General features: G+C 36.3%; 1 pseudogene; it reads right to left on the bottom strand.

Annotated features, from left to right (window-relative positions):
- Positions 1–1348: 1348 nt before the first annotated feature.
- LOC149234606 (pentatricopeptide repeat-containing protein OTP51, chloroplastic pseudogene) lies at positions 1349–26488 on the bottom strand (annotated as a pseudogene).

Raw genomic sequence — 26488 nt, forward strand, 5'->3', positions numbered from 1 at the left:
CTGGGCTAGGAATTTATTTCCTAGTTGGCTGGGAGGTAAATCCGGTTGGGTCGGTGAGAAGGAGCGTTCAGCTAGAGCTATAAGACAAAGGTATCATCATCAACCATCGGAACAAGTATTTTTCCATGGACTACTCTTGTTAAGTTGATATCAATGGAGTGCTCACCTTAATTTATGTTGCTTATGATAAAATGATAAGATGTTAAATGTTTAAAGCTATGTAAGAAGGTCAGTAAGCTCCTTTTATTACTTTTAAATCAGCAGGAAAATAGATCTGTTAGTGTATAATAGATTGAGGCTCTAATAATAGGAATCAGGCCCTTACACATGGTATCAGAGCCTTGGTTCAAAATCTGGACCCAAAGCCCACTAAAACCCAAATGCCGCTAGAAGGAGGACTTGAACCTCCGACCTTATAGCTGTTAAGCCGTTGTGGTGCGCTACAACAATTTCCAAGATGTCGATTTAATGAAATGAAGGGATATATAGTGTTTCCGAACTTGTTTATGTAATGAAAATAATGGCTATATAATGTTGTCTGAGCTCGTTTCATGCAAGGAAGAAAATCTAGCTGGTTTTAAGTTATCAATAAGATCTAAGCTATCCTCTGTGTTACTATTGATTTGTGATGCTGCCAAATAGTTGTGCTCTCTGAGAAGGCAAATTATTGTAACTATGTAGTACCTGGTTATAAATGTGACAGTATGTGAGAAACATTATTAGGCAGCGAGTTTTAATGGGATTCTACATTTTGAATCATACCATATATTTCATTGATTCTCCCATTTCATCTGCTAATACGTTGCCATATGCTCCTCAGTTGAGTGGATCCCTTCCATTATGGTTGTTGTTACAGTCTATAGAAAGTAAATTTGAATGGTATCATAGCTCGCAATTGGGTTCTCGGTCTGCCGGAAGCTTAAAAGACTTGTGTCATTGCAATTACATGAGGCTACGACTTCAAACAAAATACAAAACAAAAAAAGAAACAGAACATAATGCTGATGACGTCCCAATCCCAATTGCAATATCTACCCAGCACCAATGGGAGCGCGATGCCTGTTTGTGTTGTCGTTTTTAATACCATACAACAGAATCAAATTAGGCTTACAAATAAATTAAGTGCCCTTCAATCTTCTACATCCAGCACACTCAGATCATCTACTCGTGTCACACATCCATCATTGAATCCCATCATTCTTAATTGATCATGAACTGGAAGAAATGACATGCTCTTTCATGTCAAAATGTTTGATTCTCATCACTGTAGAGAGTATTCTCATGTCCTTGCAGCAAATGCAATCTGCATGCTAAGTTGTGTAGCCAAAAAGGTTCATTCTCTCTGTGCTTACTGTGTTAAAATTTCCGACTCTGTTTCAGTCTCTTTAATCCCTTCCTGAGAGTCAGAATCACTCATGGACTCAGAACTCCCCCCATTAAACTTGTCCTCTGAATAAAAATCAGTGTCTTCATTTCCTGCTCCATTTTCAATAACTCTAGCTTTAGGTTTCAAAAACTCTTTCAATGGATCCAATATGTAAGGCTCCATCAACTCCCAAACCCAGATTGCATCCTTACCTTGACATCGTATCTGAAACTACTTTCCCTTCCTTTTTATGACACAATTTATTGACTTCATTCTCAAGGCTTTCCCAACACATTCAACATCTTCAACTTTATAGTTTTGTGCATAAAATATAACATCTCCAGAGGTGCTCTTACGTCCACCATACATATACCAGTATGCTAGAACACCGGGGAGATAGCCACCGATGTATAAGCCGTGGCATTACCATCTGTCCCCCTGGTCTAAATTGATTTGCATAAAATCGAAAACTACCATGACTCACAGTAGAAAAATGAGGCGGTATGTCTTCAGCTTGAATTTTCAATCGATCAACTGGTTTCAGCCATTCATAAAATGTGTCGTATATGTGTGCTTTCAATACATCCTGTACCTCAAATTTTTCATTGAACTCAAAATGAACTTCAAAAGTCTTGTTCTCATCGTACGATTCTACCTTAGCACCAGACAAAAATATAGCAATTAAAATCTCACGCTGCTCTGCAACAAGTTTCAAGCTGAGACGCTTATTAACATTTTTTTTCGCCCAAATTGAGCAACGGTTTTATTTGTAGCATCAATGTAGGCTCAACGTCATATTTCTTATGACACATTTCATCATACAATTGTTTGATCCTTTCTTCTTGACTAGCATTGAGATATCCCTCTAGCATTATGTTGCACATCTTGATTTAATACCAATTGCACCATCCCTTTGCAACTCTGCAAAAACCCCCTCAGCCCTCTCCAGCATGCCACATTTAATCAAGGATTCAAGGTATATTTCATAAGCTGCCCGATTAGGTCGACACTTTGCCATACATCGAGAGAATGTGGATTCTACTTCGCCATACATAGACAGGCACATATACATTTGCATCAAGTCCACATAGGATGGCTGCAGTGGCTTCAGACCACTATCCTCAAATTGCTTCATAAAATTTTCTGCATGTTCTTTTTCTTGGGCTTTTGACATTATCTCAATAATTTTCAGATAAGCAATCACACTCATGGAGACTCCTTCCTCCTGCATTTTTGTGAATATCTCCAAAGACTTCATAGGTTGTCCAGCCTTGGCATAAACTTCCATTTGATACACATAAGCCTGAGAAGTGAGACCTACAGCAGTGTCAACTAACTTTGCCCAAGTTCTTTTAGCCTCTTTTACATCTGCATGTCTTGAACAGACCCTGAGTATTGAGACAAGTAAGTCTCTACTTTCCTTAAATCCTGCTTGCTTCATCTCATTTCTTAGACAGACTATTCTTTCATGATCTATACAATCTTGGTAGCTGTGAAGCCATATTAAACCTTCATAAATATCCTCCTTTATCCTATGCCCTGCTGTTTTCAAATTCTGAAACACAGCTTCTGCTGGTCTTAAATGATGTTTTGCAGTCCCTCCTGTGCCACGTAATAGGGCCTTAAAAAGAGAATTTTATAAGCTGAGACTTGGCTGATACCCTCCAAGTTGAATCATGCGATTGTATATGTCACAGGCTTCATCAACAAAACCTTTAACCAGTGCTTCAATGTAAGCCATAATGAGAAGAATGAATGCTAGTGAGCACACCTACAATCTTCGGTGAGAAATTATTTAATGATGATGGCAAGAACAAAGTTGATCCTATAGTGTAGAAGAGATCAAAGAATGAAGTTGATCCTATAGTGTCGAGGTCAATAATGAGGTTTATCCTATAGTGTAGAAGAGGTCAAGAACGAAATTGATGCTACAGTGTAGAAGAGATTAGTGGACAGTAATACATACCTCACCACCACTGCCTTGATGCAATGTATGCTATGAGTTTAGTTTAAGGTTTAAGCAGGATCCAACTATATATATATATATATATTATAACAAAGAGTACATTGTGGTAAACCAATGGTACATGCAATTTTAGTATTTGTACATTCGTGAGCACTCTGACTTTGTTGGATACATGGATAATGATTGAGCAAGCTCCATTGCATAATATAATAGGAGCCAATATATCAATGTGAAAAGCACACAATGCACATCTCCCAGAACAATTAGGGCCTTTGTTTCCTTCATTGTTATATCTGTGTATCTTAGTACACCCAAAAGCAATGCATACCCACTAAATATAAAGGATATTGTGGCAAAGGTGGCCTCATAATATTCTTGGAATACATAACCAGGGGTGCCCATCTTCATCTTAGAATTTTTGCAAGGGGCCCAGTTTTCATGCTTCCAAAGCTAGAGATAATGGCTCAGTCCCTCTGAAAATATGTCTTCTATGTACGCATGAGACATGTTTCAAACCCATCATCAGTTTTAACAACAGGTTTCATCTCCCCTCCTTGGAAGCAACCTTCCCTGATCTTGCAACATCCTCAATATACCCAATAAACAATACTCATAGCATGTCTCCACAATCATGAGAACCATCTTGATAAGCATGAGAACCATCTTGATAAGCATGAGAACCATCCTGATAAGCATGGCATCTCTATTCTTGAGGAATTTGGGTTGTTCTCAAAATTTTCACTAGACAGTTTGTCTGCCCCTGAAAATTTAATGTGGTAGGTGACCAAACCAACGCAGGAGCATAGCCATATGCATTTGGAGTGGCTCAACCAATTCTCATAAAAATGGAAGCTGATCTGCCCAAGTGCATGTGATTATTTCTAGCATGTTCTCATGCATACGAGCCTTTGTTAGCATGATAAACTAAATGTTGGTCAAATAATGCATTTGACGAAGCGTTGAAATTTTGGCATAGGTTGATTACAGATCTCCTTCATTTTGGATGGCAATTGCAATAACGTACATGAGTACGAATGCATACCAAATGTCAGCCCAAGGAATTGATGGCTTTATGAATCAATCCTTCTCTTCCAAACTTTTCTTCGCAAAATAGTATCTAAATGAAATCATGTTGATCAATTGTAAATTCAACAGTGTTGATCCATTGTAAAAATGGCCAAGGTAACTTGTTTCTCCAACACCACAACTCTGTGCCTACTGTACTGTGCCATTAAAATCAATGTGCTCTAATAGGCAGCACTTTACCCCAGAAAATCTGATAGCCGGCTTCAATCTGCATACTCTCTGTACGCAACCTAAAGTTGTTAAGATTCTTTCATCTTGAGCATAGTTTGAATTGGCTAGTTGAGGCCCAAATTCAAGGTTACAGCCTTGCAGACTCAATGCTTTCTGGGTAAAGTGTTTGCCAACAGCATTGCATCAGATCAGTGCTTCAAACCCAGAATATCAGCAATAGTGCAGATCACTATCACTTGGCAGAATAAAATGACAGAGCAGTCTTGAGCCCTAAACTTTACTAACTCAAAATCAAAACAAAAATCGTGGCCTAACTCATTTCCATAACTGGTGAAATGGTTTTTAGTATCTTCTAGTTTATTTGTAATTAAAATTTCATATCATAGTATTTATCATCAGTTGTGATCTCTGTTTTAGAAACAGGTTTCAATTTTGTGGCTTGTTGGTAATAGGATGGAGATGTAGTCACAATTACTATGATGTTGTTTCCTAATGGCGGAAAAACTATTGTCTGACCCATATCCATTAGTCAGACATGCTCATGAAGATGTATAGTGTGGTAGCAAGTTCTGGTTTAATTGTCATGATCATCAATGGATACAGTGGTCATGGCAAAAAAAAAAAAAATTGCCCAGAAACTTGCAGAAAGCATCACTTTAGACAAACTGAATTCAGAAGCTTATTCTTCAATGGACTTTATTTCCCTGTGTGGTCTGTGTCTGTTTATGACTACCTGCATAAATATCAGGTTACTGTATTTTAATCTTTTGTTGATGTCCATCCTCTGCCTTCGGAACGTCAATAATGTATGTTCTACTTATGGTGCTGTAGGGTGTTGTTCTCTACAGCCTGCTTGATCTGTATTGGTGTATGGTTTTGGACCCTTTACCTGATTTTCGTCGTATGCTTCAGAGCCTCTAATGATTTACTTTACACTGATGTCTGTGTAGATCCTTTCCCTCTTTCATCTGCTTATCCTTGCAGGTTATTGTTTCTGAGCCTTTAACTGAGATCCATCCATTGCTTCGGGGACAATGATGATGTACATTCTTCTCGACATGTAGATTGTTTCCCTCTGCAATCTTCTTATCCTTATCAGGTTATAGTTTCTGAGCCATTTTTTTTTATATCCTTATCCTTTTGATGTGCAGTCCAATCACGAGTTTGTAACTTTGTGGAACGTTGCCCTCTGCAATATGCTTATCCTTTGCTGAAGAACTGCCGAGATTTAGAGTGGGAGCACAGTTCTATCCTTTTTCCTTGGCCTGTTATCAAGCTCAGGGGGCCACATTTGTTCCTCTTTATAGTCCCTTTTTGCAACTTTCTGACATGAGGGATATTAGTGATCATTCATATAGATAGTTCATTGCCTCCTTTTATGTTTAAGATTAAATCATATTGCAGTAGCGACTGTAAAGTGTGCCTTGTTAATGAAAGGGATTCAGACACAAACAATTTTCTAGTTTTCTAGAGCAGGAAGAAACTTAATATGCAAGATAGCACTTGGAAACTTACACGTGATAGACCATAAAAGCGAAATAAAGAACCTGAGTACAGCCAAAGCTACATACAAATGGGATGGATATGTAGATATTCATTGCCAAGCATTTTACTCCAGGCAACATTATTAGTTGACATAGTGTTTGGCCTCCCTAGTTAACGGATGGGACTTCATTCTGTTTCTGCTGTCAGGTCTATGTTGCTAGTAATAGTCCATGACAGAAAATAATTTGTTTCTTTGGGTCCAATCGTGCTTTCCAGACTCTAGAGTCTGTCAGTTCTTCTTTCTCTAAGGGAACTGGAGCTAAAAGTAGTTCAATTTCTACTGAACGCTGTTAAGTGTTACTATCTATAGGAGCTTGCTCGCATTCTTGCAATTTTGAATATTATTGATTTTTATTGATTGTTTTTGACAAATTCTAGTTCAAACCTCCATCACCATGGGAGCAGTTGTCTTCCAGTTAATTAATCTCATCATTGGACAGTTCTTGCATGGTGACAATATCCTTACAAGATTATATTTATCTTCAAGTTGTTCTCCAAACAACCATCTTCAAGTGATTAACTGTCTTCATGTCATGAAAATAATTTGGTCTTTTGTTGGCTAGACTGAGACGATTACAGTTAGGGGATATCACCTAGGCTTGGACACATCTTCGGATCCGAGGAGTCTCCTGTAAATGGTATGTTATATTGACCCAATCGTCTAAGGCCGATCTTGAAAGAAGTTAGGGAGTCTTTTGTAGTTTTTCCAGCTTCTTTACATTTAAAAGCTCCCATATATAGTATGACTTGTTGACCCAATGCGCTTAGGCTCATCTCCAAAAAAAAAGCTAGGAGTCCTTTGTGATTATCCCAGTGTCATTACATTTGAAGATTGTTTCCCTCGTACCTTCATGGCTTCAAAAGTGAGAAAGAGGCTTTCAACATACTTCTACTACAAGTTGGTTCTATGTTGATGTTATGCCTCCGTCAAATACATTTTACAAACGGAGCTAGATTCTCCCTTTGAATAATAATAATAATAATAATAAGAAGAAGAAGAAGAAGAAGAAGAAGAAGGTCATGGCCAAGCCAGACATGAAATTGGTTTATGAGACCCCTTGTTTCTGGGACAAGGGATCCGCCTCCTTGCAGTGACTTGACTACTAAAGTCTGTGGAGGTTTACCTTCTCTACTCCCCTCTAGATTTGAATCTATGACCTCTTACAAAGAAATACATGTTCTTAACCATTAAGCCCCAAGGCCATTATAAGCTTTATCTTTGTACAAATTTTAATCTTAACATTGCATGCTTCCTTGTAGAGGAATGATTATAGAAATAAGTAGATGAGGTTGTTAAGCTTCTTGGAACCTATAAATGGAGACACCGGATCTGCAATATAGTGGGGATGTCACAACAACCTAAATTTAGTTTATGGTTGTAATGCTCATGACTTCCATTGACTAGCACATGTCATTTAAATACCCTCTACTTTAAACATAGGGATATAGTATAGAGTGGTTTGAGTTACTACGAAGCCCAAAACATGCCAAGAGTTTTCCCTAAGTGATCTGGTACTATCCTTACCATTTGATAGTTTTTTTTTAAAGGCATGGTTAATTTGTTAAAGTGTTCTTAATTGAATTGAACTTCTCCAAAAATCTATTTTTGCTAGAATGCATCAATCTAGGATGGTGAGATTCAATGTAATGGTTTCTTCTAATCCATACATATTAAGCCTAGTCTTGTAACTAAGTATGCTTTGTCATGTTGTTTGTTTATTAAGACAAAGAAATCTAGAAAGTAATCAAGAAATTAGTTGATAATGAATAGGTACAGGTAACAAGGAAAAACAATAAAACTAGCAGGCAAACAATCCAAAGAAAAATGGGCTGACATGATGTAACCTAAGGTTGAGGAAAAGAGGATGCCAACAATTATTGCATGGTGCATAACAAAGGGAGGCCTAACAAAGATGGTCTAGTGGGGTAGAATTTTCTAGTGAAAACATAGATTGAATACTATGGACTTGTGTAAGGCTCACTGTGATAGTTATCTTTAATGATATTAAATTAAATGAGAAGATCAATTCGTAGAGAATTTGGGATTTTAGAATGGAAGCTTATTTAGTCAATAAAAGACCAATGAAAATATTATGATACACTTTTACCCTTATTCTAGTGTTGAATAAAAAAGTCGTGAAAAATAATGTGTCTCTAGTTTTGGATAAAAGGACCCTCAACTTTCTTCGCAACTTTTGTGGTCACTGGCCACTTATGAAAGGAGTAAGCATCTTTAGAAATGCAGTGCCATTTAGAGGGGAAATACTAATAGCAGCAGGACAAAGGCAAGTATTCCACTCGTTTAATTATTTCTCATTTGTCTGGTCATATTGTGAGCTGCATTATATATCATGAAATTGTTTTGGTACTAGTAAACAATGATTAAATATATAATAAATTTGAACCTTTTGACATTTAGAGGACATTCTCTCAATTTCCAAAAAAAATATGAAAATCATGTTGGAAACAATTTTTGAAGTTTTGAGCCTTTTATTTTCAAGATTAACTAAATGGGTTTGGAAGAATGAAAAAACCATCAAATTGGAAGAGTGGGACTTTTATATTCACTAAGGTTTTAAAGAAATTATATGCATAAAACTTATACTAACACCTTCTAGTGGAATTGATAATGCACTAATCCGTTGCTTGCCATTATTTTGGTTTGGTACCACCTTATAGGATATCCGGGTTCAAATGCTATTTTCCATGATGGATAGTTGAATCTATTTCAACTCTAATTGTTATTGAAGGGTTCCACAAGGATGTCACATGAGCATTTATGATGCCCCCTTTTAACGTAGATAGCCACCTATGTTAAGGTTCTATTTTGCAGTTCCATGTTGTTATTTATGAAAATTATACACATTTGGTTGGACACGTGAAAATCAATTGATGGATTTGGTATTGATGCTGGAAATGTTGGATGTATGACCAAATGTGTGACTTACTTGGTTACAATTTATCTAGTGCATGACTTGTCAAAGTTATTGTTGCATCGTATAGGCTTATATAGATATGATTTATCTAATCAATGACTTAGTGAAATTATGATTTATCTGATGTAAGATTTATTTCCAGTATAAACAACAAAAATTGACACATGGACACTGGGCTTAATAAACATGATGTTTAAGATCATGTATCTATATATATTTTGTGGTTGTATATATGCATGGATGAGAACTAAACTATAGGTTAGAAAGAACCGTATGATAACCAAGATATATTATTCCATTGGGGAAGGTCGAGACGACCAATGAGGAAATGTACGATGTACATTGTTCTATTACATTTGGTATCTACTTGATATGCACTCTTATGACATGAGTAAAATGCAAATGACAGGTGGCAAGATGACCTGACTGGATTATTCGATGACAAGTCCAACCAGCTCTGTAGTGTGGTCGGTGCTCTGAAGGAGAGGTGGAGGTGTTTGCCACCGTGTATCCTCCGAAACCTGGAATCGTGGGGAGGACAGCTGAACGCTCCCCCTAGACGTGTGATCATGATTGCCAGTTACCTGCTGGGGAAGTTAGGTCGATGTATTCGACACTTCCACCATGTCCGTTTTATTAGTGGTTAGTATGGCCATTGCCACTGATAAAGTAGCAGAGGATGGATAGGGTGGGAATGGAAGTAGGCCAGGGTGGATAGGAGGATATAGATCAGTTGGAGACTCTTGATGGGAAGAAATGTCATTGTTGGACTTATCCGATTTTATTGCTATAACTCTCTCTGGTTGCTATGCTTTCAACTCCTTGCATCTTTTCATTCTAACTTCATGACGAAGTTTTTTGAAGGAGGGGTGTATGTAATGCCCCACTTAAATCTTATCCTACAAATTTTGTTAATGTTTACATTATCTAAAAATATTGAGAAATATTGGTCTAATATAAAATTCATGATTTCCATTATTCAAATTCCCCACTTACCTTCTCAAATTGAATATTAGGTAGGATATGGTCTCCTTCCATTATTTCAAAATATATGTATTCATTTCACATTACCCAATGTACCATCACATTTACTAAGGAGAAGACATGGTCCTCTCCATGTAATTACATCTCACATTCCCAAATGTACCCTCACATTTACTTGGGAGAAGACATAGTCCTCTCCATCTTATTATCAATATATATATTCATTTCACATTCCCCAATGTACCCTCACATTTACTAAGGAGAAGACATGGTCCTCTCCATGTAATTACATCTCACATTCCCCAATGTACCCTCACATTACTTGGGAGAAGACATAGTCCTCTCCATTTAATTATCAATATATATATTCACCTCACATTCCCAAATGTACTTTTTAGATTTACTTGGGAGAAGACATGATCATTTCCCATTAAATTCTCAATTTTATATTCATGTCACATTTCCAAATGTACTCCTAGCTTACTTGGGAGAAGAGAAGTCAACTGTAAGGATGGATGAGAAGTTAATGACATTAATGAGAGGTGGTTGAGATGGAGAAGGGAAGGAGTGTATAAAAAGGGAAGGGGGAAGGAAGAAAGGGGGAGGTTGGAGGGTCTTGCTTATGATTGTGGGGGTTGGTTGTGATTGTTTGGACTTGTTATGATTTTGGGAGACCTTGGAAACCTATGGAGGTTTCTTGGGTTTGAGAGGAGGAAAGTATTGTTATCTGGTTTTTCACATTCTTCTTGAGGACTCACTATATCTGGTTGGACTTGGGCATGGAGGGCTAGGGAACCTGTGGAGGTTTCTTGGGCTAGGAATTTATTTCCTAGTTGGCTGGGAGGTAAATCCAGTTAGGTCGGTGAGAAGGAGCATTCAGCTGGAGCTATAAGACAAAGGTATCATCATCAACCACCGGAACAGGTATTTTTCCATGGACTACTCTTGTTAAGTTGATATCAATGGAGTGCTCACCTTAATTTATGTTGCTTATGATAAAATGATAAGATGTTAAATGTTTAAAGCTATGTAAGAAGGTCAGTAAGCTCCTTTTATTACTTTTAAATCAGCAGGAAAATAGATCTGTTAGTGTATAATAGATTGAGGCTCTAATAATAGGAATGAGGCCCTTACAGATCTCGATTAGCCCTAGTAAAATGAGTCTTCCTAGAAGCCAGAATTTCAAATTTTCAATTGTTTTTGTAATACTTTTCAATATAACTTCAAACAAACAACTTTAAGAGGCGTAAAATACACAATCAGAAATTTCTTAAAGATTTATTAGGTCTAAGGAATTGTTGGTTCCCCAGTAGAGTCGCCACTATGTTATCACTCAAAATTTTCTCTTGAAGTTATAAGAAGAAAGAAAATGACCGAGGTAACCACAAACCAACTTTTAGGCTTAGGCTCTAGCCAACCTAAGTCAAAAGAGGGCTCTCTCTATATAATTTAGCTTTGTTTTACTGGGATATTAGGTTAGTTCTGAAGGGTTCAGGGGTTTTTTCATTTGTATTGAAAATTGGGTGGTGGGGATCTTTAAACAGATGGATAGAATGATGTCTCTAGACCATTGGGCATATGGATTCAAAAGAAAGGCAGCAGAACTCGATCAACTCACTAAATGGAATGTTCAAAGGGCAAGATAGCAGAGTAGAGTGCACGAATTTAGGCTAGAGGGATGGAAAAGATTTTAACCAGGGTTGGACAGCAATTAAGAATTCTTCGATCGGGATTGAAACGAAGAACATGGGGCGAATAAAAAAAAAGGGCAATTAAGAATCCTTTGCTATAGACTAAAAGAAACAACCTAAACTAAGGATCAATTAAGAATTCCTTAACTTAGATCATTTGTAGAAAATGTAGATTTGCCTAATTGTTATAGCAGAGAGTAATTAAACAAATTCTGATATAATACTTCCAATTATGGCATCCAAATTTAGATCAACAATATGAGAACTTAAAGATATAACATCAATGATAGAAAATATTTGTCTACACTTTGCTCTGCACATGAATCCTTTGAAATATCTTGTCTTTCTTCACCAATCCATCTTGCTAGCTCAGTCAATGCTCCAATAGCCTTTGCAGTCTTTCAATCAAGCAGTCTAAAGAAATGTCTAAGAATCCACCCCACATACTTCAATTTTTGAAGTATTTATAATAAGGTGTTGTTACAAATATCTTAAACTGAATTGAGATTTAATCTAGGAAATAGAAAATATCTTCTCGCAGGAAGATAGAGGCAGCTAATGAATTGATTCATGTTGTCCCTTTTATTGTGGTGTTGCTAGCTGTTATGGTTTATTTCTAGCTCTTTATGCTCTTTGTTGTTGAATTCATCTCGATGGATGCTTTAGTTACTTGTGTCTTTCATCTGATACTCTCTGTCACTAATACTCTTTCACTCTGATGACCTGATTTTATTCTTCATTGTTTCTTCCTTTTACTATTACATTTTATCTTTTTACTATATATTTCAACAGTAAATTCTTATGTTTTTTAGGTGTCTCAGCAATCGGAAATGGATATTGATCAAGTTTCAGTGTGTTTGGATTGTTTGGCTTCTAACTGCATCTCTGGTCTTGCTCCTCTGTTTTGAACTGTCACTACTCTATCTTTGTCTTCTTCTCAGCTTCGAGTGTAAGGGTCTTTATCTTCTGTACATGCGTAATTGGTCTTCTTCATTTGAATTTGTGCTTTTAACAATTTTCTAGGTCGAGTCTTGGAGTAAAAAGGTTCCTTTGACTAGTATCAGAACTGTTTATCCAAGTTCTGATCATCTGATAACCTGAAAAATACAATAATAATTAAGAAAACTCTGGTCTGCTATGGATGGTGGTTGATGGCTCCCTGGCATGGGAATGCTTGGAAAAGGGGTTGGGGTAGTGCTTTACGCATGAACGGAGGTGAAATCGCATCGCAGAGGAACTGGAGGGTTTCATAAGTTTACACTGGAAAACGGTCGAAATGAAAGAAAACATGGGTTTCCAGGTTCAAATATTTAATGGGCAGATATTTGAAAAAGGGCATCAAATTCATATTTATAAAGGGCAAGCAGTTTATCGGGATAGAGGGGCGGCAGTATTGAGGAGTCTGTCGTACCGCTTTTAGGCATGGGCAGTTTTAGAGAGGGGTTACTCAATCATTGTTAGAGCACGAAACATAATAGTCGAGGGTTGGTGGAAAACTACCTTATCAGGCGGGTAACGATAGTCCATCTGGCCCGGCCGATATGGCTTTCAGCTATTGGATCTGCGCTATCATGATTTGATGGTGATTTGGTGGGAGAGTTGCGCGAGGGGAAATGAACGTGAGAGGAGGGGGGCCCAGGGGTTTAATCGGGCGGTTTGGGGATTAGTTTAGGCTTAATCCCTGGGTTAAGTGATTGGGTTGGGCTGGACTTAAAGAGTGATTGGGCAGTCAAGTAAGGCCCAATGCGAGATTTAACTCAAGTTATAACGGGGTTAACTTAGTTGTACCAGGGTAAGGTAAACCAAGTGAAGTTATAGTGGGGTAAGGGGTAATTTTTATAGTTTTTATTTAAACTAAGGGGCGGGGGTATTTTAATTAGGGATTTAGATATATTTATGGGAAGAGGGGTTATATGGGTTTTATATAATAAAGTTATTTTATTAATATGAAATACGATGGATGGGTTTTTCCTAAGTAAATGGGAAAAAAGCATGCGATTGTGCATTTAGGCTTTGAACTTAGGAAAAAGGGGTTTTTGTTGGGTTTTTTGTGCGAAAGGGTTTTACATGGGGTGTTATTACTTTCCTTAGGATAAAAGGTGTTTAACCCTTAGGAAAGGGGTTTATATGGGGGTTTTATTACTTTTCCTAGGTAAAAAGGTGTATAACCTTAGAAAAAAAGGGTTTTCTTCGGGTAGTGAGGGGAAATAGTTTTTATGAAAGGGGAATGTGTTTATGAAGGGGAAATGTGTTTATGAAGGGGATTCTAGTACTTGAATCCATAAGTCATTAAGCCGAGAGTCTAGCCCCTCCAAAAGTCAAAGAAATGCTCTGAACCCCTTTGACTTGTAGGGTTAAAAGTATTTAGAACATATTTATGGATAGGAAATTAGTAAGTAAAGGGGAAAAGTGAATGAGGGGAAGTTAATTACATGAACTTATAAAACTTTGTCTTTGCCTTCATAGTTGACTACACATGTTGAAAGATGTGTATTAGCATGATGCATGTTCTTTGATCCAAGTAACTTTGGCAGTTCAACGACCTTTCTTCTACTTACTCTTTCTTACCTCTAACATATTTTCTTCATTTCTTAGGGTGCATTTAGGCTAGCAAACCCTTATTCATCTTTTTTTTTTTGGAAAGTAAATCTATCTAATTCTAACCTTATATCATCCAAGGACTCAGATTAAGCTTATGAGCTCCTTTTATTTTCTTTACCTAACTATGATCTACCAAGATTAAACTGTTTGGCCAGATTTTATACTTTAATATATAAACATAAAATTCAAATCATGGAATAACCAAGATTAAATAGTTTGATTTCCATGGATTGTGGCATGAATAACAAGTTGCACACAATCATTATTATGTATAAAAGTAAATAATAGTGGCATTTGGACTTGCACACTTTCATGGTATTTTTGTTTTTGGGGTTCATACTCTTTCATTTTTTTTGACCTTCTCTTATTCTTTTTGTCCTTTGATTTATCTTTTAGGATATGCCCTCTTTACATTTTTATTTTATTTTTTATAATATGTAAAACATTTGCAAAAAGAAAAAGTATGTACAATATTACAAGGCTTAACCTTTGTCATTCAGAATTATGACTCCTATTGGTATAGGAACCTAACACTCTTCAACAGTGTTCAGCCAGTACTTTCAGGCAATGCACTTGCTTTTCTCGTTGACTTGACTTTGCCAATATTTCATACTAGATTCCTATATTTCCATTATAGGCATTCTTTTACCATTAGGATCATATTTCACTTGATATTTGATCATAGGTATTTATACTAAAATTTCAACTTTGAATTATATCTACATTTAACATAGTATGGGAACTGTATATTTATTCAATCTATAATTTTGAGGAAAGTTTTAGAAAATTAAACTCCAACACTCTTTCTTAATGAAAAAATAGGTTTTCTACATTACCTAAACAATAATAATGTAAGATAGTCAAACTCTATTTACTGACCTAAACAATAACAATGTAAAATCTTCAATAAAAATATATTAAATCTGATCCATTTTCAAACACACAAAAAAACTCATATTCATAGTAATGAGATAACTCAAAATAGCATATAAAAAAGATACAACTCAAAAATAAAATCATATACAAACTTTTGTGTCACACATCCACATGTTAAAGCAATCATAAATAAAAAAAACTCAAATGATTTACCATATATTAATCTTAGATTAATTACTGTTGAGTTTCTATGGCTGCGACAATTGGTAACTTTAGACAGTTGACATTCCTTCATTATTATTACATGATTATTGAGGTCAAACCATCATTCAGGCATATATTCTTGTGACTAATGATTTTAAGGAAATTTAACCCTGGATTGGTTTCAATACATGAGCCAACAGGCCCATTTACCAATCTCGAAATATGTTTTGTGATTACATTAATTAAACGAGACTAAGCCCAGACTTACAATTTAATATAGGTCTTTAATGAAATCCGGCCACTGCGCCAACATTATTGCTTTCCACTCTTCCTTCTGAATGTTTATTACTGCTTTGATTGTTTATTGGCCTAGGTGGAGGTGTGTTTACTATGGGGACTTCGTTGTTGTATCATCATCCTGGGGATCGACACCTTATTGACGGTCTATAGTTGTAGTTTGCATCGGACGGCGAAGGTGAACCTTAGGGTTCTATGCCTTGGGTGTATTGTTGTTTTTTGTTCATCGTGCTTCTCCAGACAATGGATAAAACTTGCTCTACCAAAGAAACTTACCATGCACAGGTTTTCCCAGGTTTTTCACTGGTTGTTGGGGTCTTCTAGTTCTCCATATTCATTCTTTATCACCATAGCGTGCCTCCTGCTCGTTTGTGGCTTCCCTGTCAAACTTATTAGTATTCCAGTTTCAACATTCCGCAGAGAGGGTTTCTTCCAGTGACTACAATCAGGTAAGTTATGTTTGATATTTTCCTTTTGTCGCCTTTTATTCGTTGCTGTTTAAATATGCGATTCTTATAATTTTGGTTACCCTTCTAGTTTGGATGGAGGGTTTCGTAGGTTTTAAAGATTTGGGTGAAGAGCTGAGGAAAACCCTCATTCGGTCCTCTGCGCGTGGTAATGGCGAAACCCACCCACCACCAAGTACTTAAATCTTATCTATTGTTCTTCTGCTAAGAGTTTTTCTTGTCTGAGAGTCCAAGAGGAGGACTTCATTTACAAATTCTTTAACTTATCAGTATTAACTACCGGGATTTGTCTTTGTTATCTAGCATTAGGTCCGGCCCTAAGGGTAGTATGTGTTTTGTATAGTTATAAGGATTATATGGTCCGAAGAACTGGCCCAACTCCATTGTTTTCATGGGTTTTAAGCGGCCTCATACTACTGTGACATTTACTCTTGTATGGCCGGCTATGGATGTTGTAATACTCTTATTGTTTAATAGTTTTAGGGCACTGTGAATTTTATCGTAGTTACTTGTCATTTTCACCAGGAGGAACAGTAACTTTTCTAGTCCGTGTTTCTAGTTAAGACTGTAATTATCCCATTTGTGTGTGATTTATTAAATGAGTTGGTAATTTTACTAAATCTGACCTGCGAGGGTAGAGTTTTGATAATGTAAAAATTCAAGGAGAAAATATGGTATTTTGTTTATCTCAGTCTTATGCATTCTTGAGTTAAATTTCATTTTGTTGTGTTAAGCTTTTCAGAAATCTTGATGATTCTATGATTCCTAAATTTGCTTTCTTGTTCCGGTATGTATTACAAATGTTAAATAGTTATGTATACATATGTGTTTGACTTCCTGCTTACCCTAGTTCAAGGTTTTGCCTTCCTATAGTATTCATTTGGCATACATGATTTTGTATGATAAAACATATACGGAGTGGAAGTCTTGACATTTTTTCTGTTCTTGAACATTTTGTGTTATTGTCATGATTTATACGTATATCTAGGTACTGCCAGTTTTTCCAGTTTTTCCATTGTAATTTTAACTACGCTATTCACTGGGTATAAATGATAAATACTGTCAATTTCAGTTTTCCACTGTAATTTTAACTGTTCTATTCATTGGGTACAAACAATAAGTATTGTTACTTTCAGTTTTTTCCATTGTAATTTTAACTATGTTATTCACTAGGTGCAAACGAAGTAATCTACTTCTTATCTAGATATATGAAACAATTTACTTACAATTTCCATAATTTAATCAGTCCATTTCTACTATCTATTAGCAAGCTTTAAGCATAGATTTGTATAGAGGTATATATGTCAGATCCTTAGTATTATGATATTTTTCACTTATCTCGGTCACATTGTCTTCCATATTTGTTTTGCAACTAGACCTGCTTGCTACTTAGCCTCCCCCCGATTTGTTCTGCAACTAGACTTGCTCACTACTTAGTATCCCCCCGATCTGTTCCTGATTACTAGAACCTTCTTTCTTTTACTATCAAAATCTTAGCTATCTGGTCCAAACCAAACATAGCCACAGAAAATTGTCTGACATATTAGCACAGATTTTCTTCGTTGCCTTTCTTGCTCACTTTTTTCTTCATCTCTGATACCCCTATCCTCTTGATCTTCTTGAATAAATCCTCAAGAAATCAGTTAGGGACATGTAACTGTCAATCCTAACTATTTAGCAAGTAAACAATATTTACAGGTAACTTCTATTTCACTTTTCAAAAATTAAATTCAAGAAATACTTTTTATAGCTAAAAATAAGAAATAGTTTGTTTGGTCTGTAGTAATTTAAATATTTACATTGTCTGGGGATATCACATCTTCCCCCCCAAGATGTAACATTGTCTCAATGTTTTATTTATGAAAATAAATCTGGAAAGGTCTCCTTCATAACCTGCTCATCTTCCCAAGTAGCCTCCTCTGGCCCATAATGCTGCCATTGCACTTTAACCTGGGTGATAACTCATTTCCGCAGCGTTACTTCTCTCCAATCGAGTATAACCAAGGGTTTGAACAAGAACTCACCTTCTGGTTCGACCTATACATATCAACAAAACAATTTAAATCATCAACCAACTTGTTTAATAAATCTGAATTAAAAAAAATACTTATTATATACTTTACCTTAATGTCTTGCCAATTGATTATGTGGTTAGCATCATAAATGTATTTCTTAAGTAGAGAAATGTGAAAGGCATTGTGCACACAAATGCGGCTAGGTAAGGCAAGCTGGTAAGCCAATAGTTAGGTTCAAGCTAAAATTTATAAAGGGCCGCATAATCGGGGTGCTAGTTTAGCACATTCAGTCCATTGCAATGTTCTTTTCTTGGCTCGTACACGAATGTAAACATGATGCCCCACCTGGAATTCCCAGAAGCTTCTCTTCTGATCAGAAAAGTTCTTTTTTCGGTCCTGAGCGGCTTTCAAATTGGCTCATACCTTTTTAACCATCTCCTCCATTTCCTCTAACATATCTGGTCCTAGCATCAATTTGTCCTCTGGACCACTCCAACTCAAGGGTGTCTTGCACTTACGCCCGTATAACACTTCAAAGGGACTCATCTGTAAGGATGTATGGTATCCATTGTTATAGGCAAACTCTACCAAGTGTAGGTAGTCCTCCCATTTAGATGGTTGTTGCATTACATAAGTCCACAACATGTCTTCTACTACTTGATTTACTCGCTCTGTCTATCCATCTGTTTGAGGATGATAAGCAGTGCTGAAGTGTAGTTGTGTGCCCAATCCTTCAAATAGAGCTTTCCAGAATGTTGATGTAAATTTCACATCACGGTCGAAAATGATCATTTTGGGTATTCCATGTAATTTAAAAATGTTTTGCATAAAAATGTTAGCAATTTGTACCACTTTATAAGTTGACTGTACTGGTATGAAATGAGCAGATTTGCTCAATTTGTCCATTACCACCATTATTGAGTCATTTTTCCTTTTAGACTTGGGTAGCCTGGTAATGAAATTGATGGATATGGTTTCCCATTTCCATTCAAGAATAGGCAATGGGTGGAGTAATCCCATTGGGTGTTGGTGCTCTGCTTTTACTTGTTGGCATTCCAGACATCAGGCTAAATATTCTGCAACCTCCTTCTTCATACCAGGCCAGAAAAATCCCTTACTAAGGGCAAAAATCATTTTCTGGTATCCATGGTGACCTGCATATGGAATCTTATGATATTCGTCTAAAATTAATTTTTTAAGATGTTTCTGGTTAGGCACATATAACATTTTCCTATAAATGAGCAAATCTTCTGAATTTACCTCATATCCCAATTGTTGTTCATGGTTGTTCAAAAAATTTTCTTTCTTCCATAAATGTTTATATACTAAATCTTGCATGGTTGTTTCATGAATTTGCTCATAAAAATTAGTTCGTGATTCACTAAAAGAAATCTCATACAAACAATTTACCTTATGACTCAAGGCATCTACAAATCGGTTCTCTTTTCCCTTCAAGTGTTTTATTTCAAAATCGAATTAACTTAAGAAGTCTGCCCAACGAGCTTGCCTAGCATTCAAAGTGGGTTGTCTAATGTAGTTTGTTAGACTATGATTATCAGTCATTAACAGAAATTTATTACCCATCAAGTAATGTCGCCACACTCTTAAGGCATGGATGACTGCTGTCAGCTCTAAGTCGTAGGCCGAATACTTTTTCTCATATTCTTTAAGCTTCCTTGATTCATAGGCAACAACCTTGCCTTCTTGCATTAATACGCCACCTACACCTTCTTTTCTAGCATCCGTACAAACCACATATTCTTTATTGGGATCAGCAATGCTCAAAATGGGCGTGGTGGTAAGTAGATGTTTGAGCTGATCAAAGCTCCTTTAATAGTTAACGGTCCACTTAAAGGTTTTTCCTTTCTTTTGCAAAGAGGTAATACGATAGGCCACCCTAGAAAAACCTTCCACAAATCATCTATAATATCTGGCTAGACCAATGAACAGTCTTATGTCAGCTACATCCTTCGGTACCGACCACTCCATGATAGTATTTATTTTTTTTGGGTCCACTGCGATTCCATTCTTAGTGATGACATGTCCCAAGTACTAGATTTGTTCCTTAAATAAATCACATTTACTATATTTAGCATACAACTGGTGTTCTCTTAGGACTTGCAGAACAATACGAAGATGCTCCTTATGTTCTTCCATGCTCCGAGAGTAGATTAGTATATCATCAATAAATATTAACACAAACTTGTCCAAGAACTGATGAAATATATTGTTCATGAGGCACATGAAGGTTGTTGGGGAATTAGTCAGTCCAAAAGGCAGCACTACGAACTCATAATGCCCATAATGAGTCATGAACGCAGTTTTTGCTATATCTTCCTCTTTTATTCTAATCTGGTGATAACCCAAGCGGAGATCGATCTTTGAAAATATAGTTGCACCCTTCACCTGATCAAATAATTCATCTATACGGGGGAGGGGATATTTATTTTTAATGGTCAACTTATTTAACTGATGGTAATCCATGCACATTTGCAAGGTTCCGTCCTTCTTCTTAACAAAAAGCACCAGAGCTCCCCAAGGGGACACACTGAGATGGATATACTTTTTATCAAGCAGCTCTTGTAGCTGCATTTTTAATTCTGTTAACTCTGGTATGCTAATATGGTAAGGGGCTCGGGAGGCTGGGGTAGCTCCTAGAATTAACTCAATGGTTAAATCTATGTCCCTTTTCAGGGGTAGGCCCGAGATTTCCTTAGGAAATACATCCATAAAATTTTGTACCACAAGTATATTCTCTAATGAAACAATGTTATCTTTAGAGTCATCATATCCTACTTTTATTGCATAAACCTAGTTGCCTTTTTTGATGTACTTTGCTAATTGGGAGGCTCTTACAACTGTTAATTACAGAGTTTTTTGAATACCTTGAATTTCCTATGTTTCGCCTTTCTCATCCCAGTAATTAATGGTTTTGGTTTTACAATTAATGAGGGATCAATGTTTTTCCAACCAGTCCATACCTATAAGGATGTCGTATGACCCCAGGGGTAACACATTCAGATCTACCATGATAGACTGATCAACTAATATTAGGGGGCAATTACTGACTTTGGCCAAAACTCTTCTTTTTGCTCCTATGGCTAGTTGTACTAACCAAGGATTTTTAAACTTAACAACTTGCAATTTACATTGTTCCACTATCTTGGGGCTAATATAACTCAAAGTAGCTCCGGGATCAATTAAAATAGATATGGTTAATCGAAAACTTTACCTTCAAATTCAATCATGGTTGGCTGAAATTATACCTGATGGTCTTCAAGGGAAACATTAATTTTAGGAATGCTTCTTGCCACTTCACCCACAGTAGATGCCTCTTGTATCTGTGAAATCTGATCAACTCCTTTGTGGTGTGGGCAGTTTTTGACATAATGTGGGCCTCCGCATCCCCAACACTGTACAGGTGGTCTGTTAGTTAATTCTACTTCAGTTCTGCTTGATTGCTCATTCATCTTGGTTTCACTTGGTAATTTAAATCTGGGCTAATTTCTATTCATATTCCGGTTAGTTTGACCTCTATACAATCCTTTGTTTCCTGTGCCCTTATTTCCCTTGTGGTTGGAAGTAAATTTAATTCCTTTTTTGTTGACCCATCTCTTTCCCATATCTCCCTTTGGTTTGTTTTGCTGGTAGCATATCCGCGCTTTACGTATAACTTCGTCCATGGTTTTTGGGTTATCAAACTCCAGTCGTTATTTCATGAAGAGTGGGAGGCTACTGATAAACTATTGCACCTTTGATTTTTCTTCGTGTATGTAAGGGACATACCGAAGTAATGATGTAAATTTTGTTATGAACTCATCCATGGACAATTGGCCCAGTCGGAGATCATGAAACTCCTTTTCCTTTTCGTCATAAAATATTTCAGTTAGATATTTTTCTTTAAAATATCTTTGAAATTTTTCCTAGGTTATGCTTTGTTCATTTACTCCGTGAACTATTTTTACTTCCTCCCACCATAGGGTGGCTTTCCCTTGTAGCTGGAAAATGGCCAAACGAGCCTTTAAATTATGGTCATACTCGTACAGCTGGAAATACTTGTTCATATTGATGAGTCAGGCTTTTGCTGCCTCTTCCTGTTCACCATCAAAGAGGGGAGGCTTTATTTTTCGAAATTCCCCTTGAAGTTCCATTTTCTGTCTTTTCTATGTCTTGTGTCCCGACACATTATCTGATTCTTCTTCATGATTCTCTTTGCCACCTTTTGTTTCCACATTCTCAGTTTGAAATTATTGTTCCCCTGTCATATTTCCGTAATCAGGGATAGGATCTAGTGGTCAATGATTTTGTCCATCGGATAAACTCTTCGTAATCTTTTCTTGCTCCTGCATGAGCCTTTTGTTATCTGCTCGTAGTCGGGCCATCTCATCCTTCAATTCTTGTAGAGTTTCCATGATAGCAATATTGGTGTTACGAGTTCATCTCCCAATTGCACCCATACCTTAGGATTGCAATCATGAAATGATGTTGGCCCAATGCCCATAACAGACTTGTGTGGTGGATTTCCATTTCTCCTCATGTTGATTGCTTCCCTACTTCCTCTGTGCACATCACTGATGTTGTTATTTTCTTATATTCCAGAGGTCTCAGTTTTGCAACCTGAGCACTTTGATACCATATTTCACACATCCACATGTTAAAGCAATCATGAATAAAAAATTTCAAATGATTTACCATATATTAATCTTAGATTATTTACTATTGAGTTTTTATGGCTGCGACAGATTGGTAACTTTAGACAGTTGAAATTCCTTCATTATTATTATATGATTATTCAGGTCAAACAATAATTCAGGCATATATTCTTGTGACTAATGATTTTAAGGACATTTAACCTTGGATGGGTTTTGTTACACGAGCCAACATGCGCACTTACCAATCTCGAAATATGTTCTGTGATTACATTAATTAAATGGGACTAAGCTCGGACTTACACTTTAATATAGGTCTTTAATGAAATCCAACCATTGCACCAAAATTATTTCTTTCCACTCAGCCTTCTAAATGTTTATTAATGCTTCAACTGTTTATCGGCATAGGTGGAGGTGTGGTTACTCTGGAGACTTCACTGCTATACAGCTCCATCGTTGTCCTCAGGATCGACTCCTTATCAACGGTCTACAGTTGTAGCTTGGATCAAACGGCAAAGGTGAACCTTGGGGTTCTATGCCTTGGGGTGAATTGTCGTTTTTCGTTCATTGTGCTTCTCCGGGCAACGGAGACAGCCTGCTTTGCCAAAGAACCTTACGATGCAGAGGTTCTTCCAGGTTTTTCGTTGGTTGTTGGGGTCTGCTAGTTCTCCATTTTCGTTCTTCATCACCATAGTGTGCCTCCTGCTCATTTTTGGCTTCCCTGTCAAACTTATTGGGATTCCGATTTCAGCATTTCACAGAGAGGGTTTCTTCCAGCAACTGTAATCGGGTAAGTTCTGGTTGATGTTTTCCTTCTATCGCCTTTTATTCATTGCTGTTTAAATATGAGAGTCTTTTAATTTTGGTTACCTATCTAGTTTGGATGGAGGGTTTCACAGGTTTTGAATATTTGGGAAAAGATCTGAGGAAAACCCTCATTCGGTCCTGTGCACGTGGTAATGGCAGAACCCACTGACCACTAGGTACTTAAATCTTATCGATTGTTCTTTGGTTAAGAGTTTTTTCTTGTCTAAGAGTCCAAGACGAGGACTTCGTTTACAAACAACTTAACTTATCAGTATTAACTGTCGGGATTTGTCTTTGTTGTATAGCATTATGTCCGGCCCTAAGAGCAGTATGTGGTTTATGTAGTTATAAGGGTTATATAGTCCAAAGAACTAGCCCAACTCCATTATTTTCATGGGTTTTAAGTGGCCTCGTACTACTGTGACATTTACTCTTGTATGGCCAGCTATGGATGTTGTAATACTCTTATCTTTTAACAGTTTCAGGGCACTGTGAATTTTACCACAGTTACTTGTCATTTTCGCCCAGAGGAAGAGTAACTCTGCTAGTCCGTGTTTCTAGTTAAGACTACAATTATCCCATTTGTTTATGGTTTATTAAATGAGTTCGTAATTTTAATTAATCTGACCTGCGAGGTTAGAGTTTTGATAATGTAAAAATTCGAGGAAATCTAGTATTTTATTTATCTGAGTCTTATGCATTCTTGAGTTAAATTTCATTCTGCTGCATTAAGATTTTCATATATCTTGATGATTTTGTGATTCCTAAATTTGCTTTCTTGTTCTAGTATGTATTACAAATGTTAAACGATTATGTATACATTGTTTGACTTCCTGCTTGCCCTAGTTTAGGGTTTTTCCTATTTATAAACATATATGAAGTGGAAGTCTTGACAATTTTTCTACTCCTGAACATTTTGTGTTATTTTCATGATTTATATGTATATCTAGGTACTGCTAGTTTTTCCAGTTTTTCCATTGCAATTTTAACTATGCTATTCACTAGGTATAAATGATAAGTACTGTCAATTTTAGCTTTTCCACTGTAATTTTAACTATGCTATTCAATGGGTACAAACGATAAGTACTATCAATTTCAATTCTTTCCACTGTAATTTTAACTATGCTATTCACTGGGTGCAAACGAAGTAATCTGCTTCTTATCTAGATATATGAAACAATTTACTTACAATTTCCACAATTTAACCAGTCCATTGCTACTATCTATTAGAAAAATTCAAGCATATATTTGTATAGAGGTATATATATCAGATCCTTACTATTACAATAATTTTCACTTTTCTGGGTCACGTTGTCTTCCAGATTCGGTCTGCAACTAGGCCTGCTCACTACTTTGCCTCCCAACCTTGAGACTACTATGTCGGTTAGTCTCCCCCCAAGCTGTTCCGGATTACAAGAACCTTCTTTCTTTTAGTATTAGAATCTTAGCTATTTGGTCCAAACCAGACGTAGCCACAAAAAACTGTTTGACATATCAGCACAGATTTTCTTCCTTGCCTTTCTTGCTCACTTTTTTCATGATCTCATATACCCCTATCCTCTTGATCTTCTTGAATAAATCCTTGAGAAACCAGTTAGGTACAAGTAATTGTCAATCCTAACTACTTAACAAGTAAACAGTGTTTATAGGTAACTACTATTTCACTTTTCAAAAATTAAATTCAAGAAATAGTTTTTATAACTAAAAAAAATAAATAGTTTCTTTAGTCTGTGGTAATTTAAATATTTACATTGTCTCGGATATCACATTTTGAGTATTTTGAAAAAAAAAACTAAAATTAAAACTTATTTAAAAAAAAATTGATTTATAAAAAATTATGTCACATCGAATGAATAAATGGTAGGTTAAAACCTCTTCATCCATGATTGTAAGAGTAACTACCTATTCTTTTTGAAATGATCTAAACATATTGAAAAAGGACATCATTAATGATCTAAACATATTGTTGAAAAAAGACACATTATATTTACTAACAAAGATCCATTTAATCCTTAATTTATTTAACTTAAAAATGAATAAATTGATTTAAACTTAGAGATAAATAAACTGAACCAAATGCAAAGTTTTGGCTTATTGATTTATGAGAGTTTAAGAATTCAAACTTAATGAAAAGTTAAAATCTCTGTCATCCAAGACCGCCCCATTATTTTTTGTGCAGCGACATAAAACATGCCTAAATGCCATTATAGCAACTCATAAAGAACCATTTAATCCCCAATGATTAAGTTCAGATAGGGATAAAATAAACTAAATGCAAACGGAGTACTTAACAGTTACGAGATTAAAATTGATTTGTGAGATTTGAGGTTAAAATTAATCTACTAGAATTTATATCCAACTTAATGAAAAGTTGAAATCTCTTCTGTCTAAGATCAGCCCCATTTTGTTTGGTGCAATAATGTAAACATGCATAGATATCATTATGTTTGGTGCAATAATGTAAACATGCATAAATATCATTATAGTTACTAATAAAGAACTGCTTAATCTCCATATATTTAAGTTCAAAAAAAGATATAATAAACCAAATACAAACTTCTGAATACTTCATAAATTAAAACATGGCATCCTCTAATGGTGTCACGTGTCACCCAAAAACAAGCCTTTTGGCCATCTAAAAAAGGTTGTTATGCTTGCCAAATGTCACATTGACAGTGTGCCACATCAACAGTCTTGCCACACCATCCAATCCATGTATTTGGAATCCTCACATGGTGTCCACACAACCTTACCTGGCCTTCATGGCATTTGCAACCTCCCCCTGAATTGGGGGTCCCATAGGACCAAGCCCTTCATGCAAATTCAT

The sequence above is a fragment of the Pinus tabuliformis genome, chromosome 8 (assembly GCF_031772625.1).
Source record: "Pinus tabuliformis cultivar Carrire ecotype Pingquan chromosome 8, CPIR1, whole genome shotgun sequence".
Taxonomy (NCBI): Eukaryota; Viridiplantae; Streptophyta; class Pinopsida; order Pinales; family Pinaceae; genus Pinus; species Pinus tabuliformis.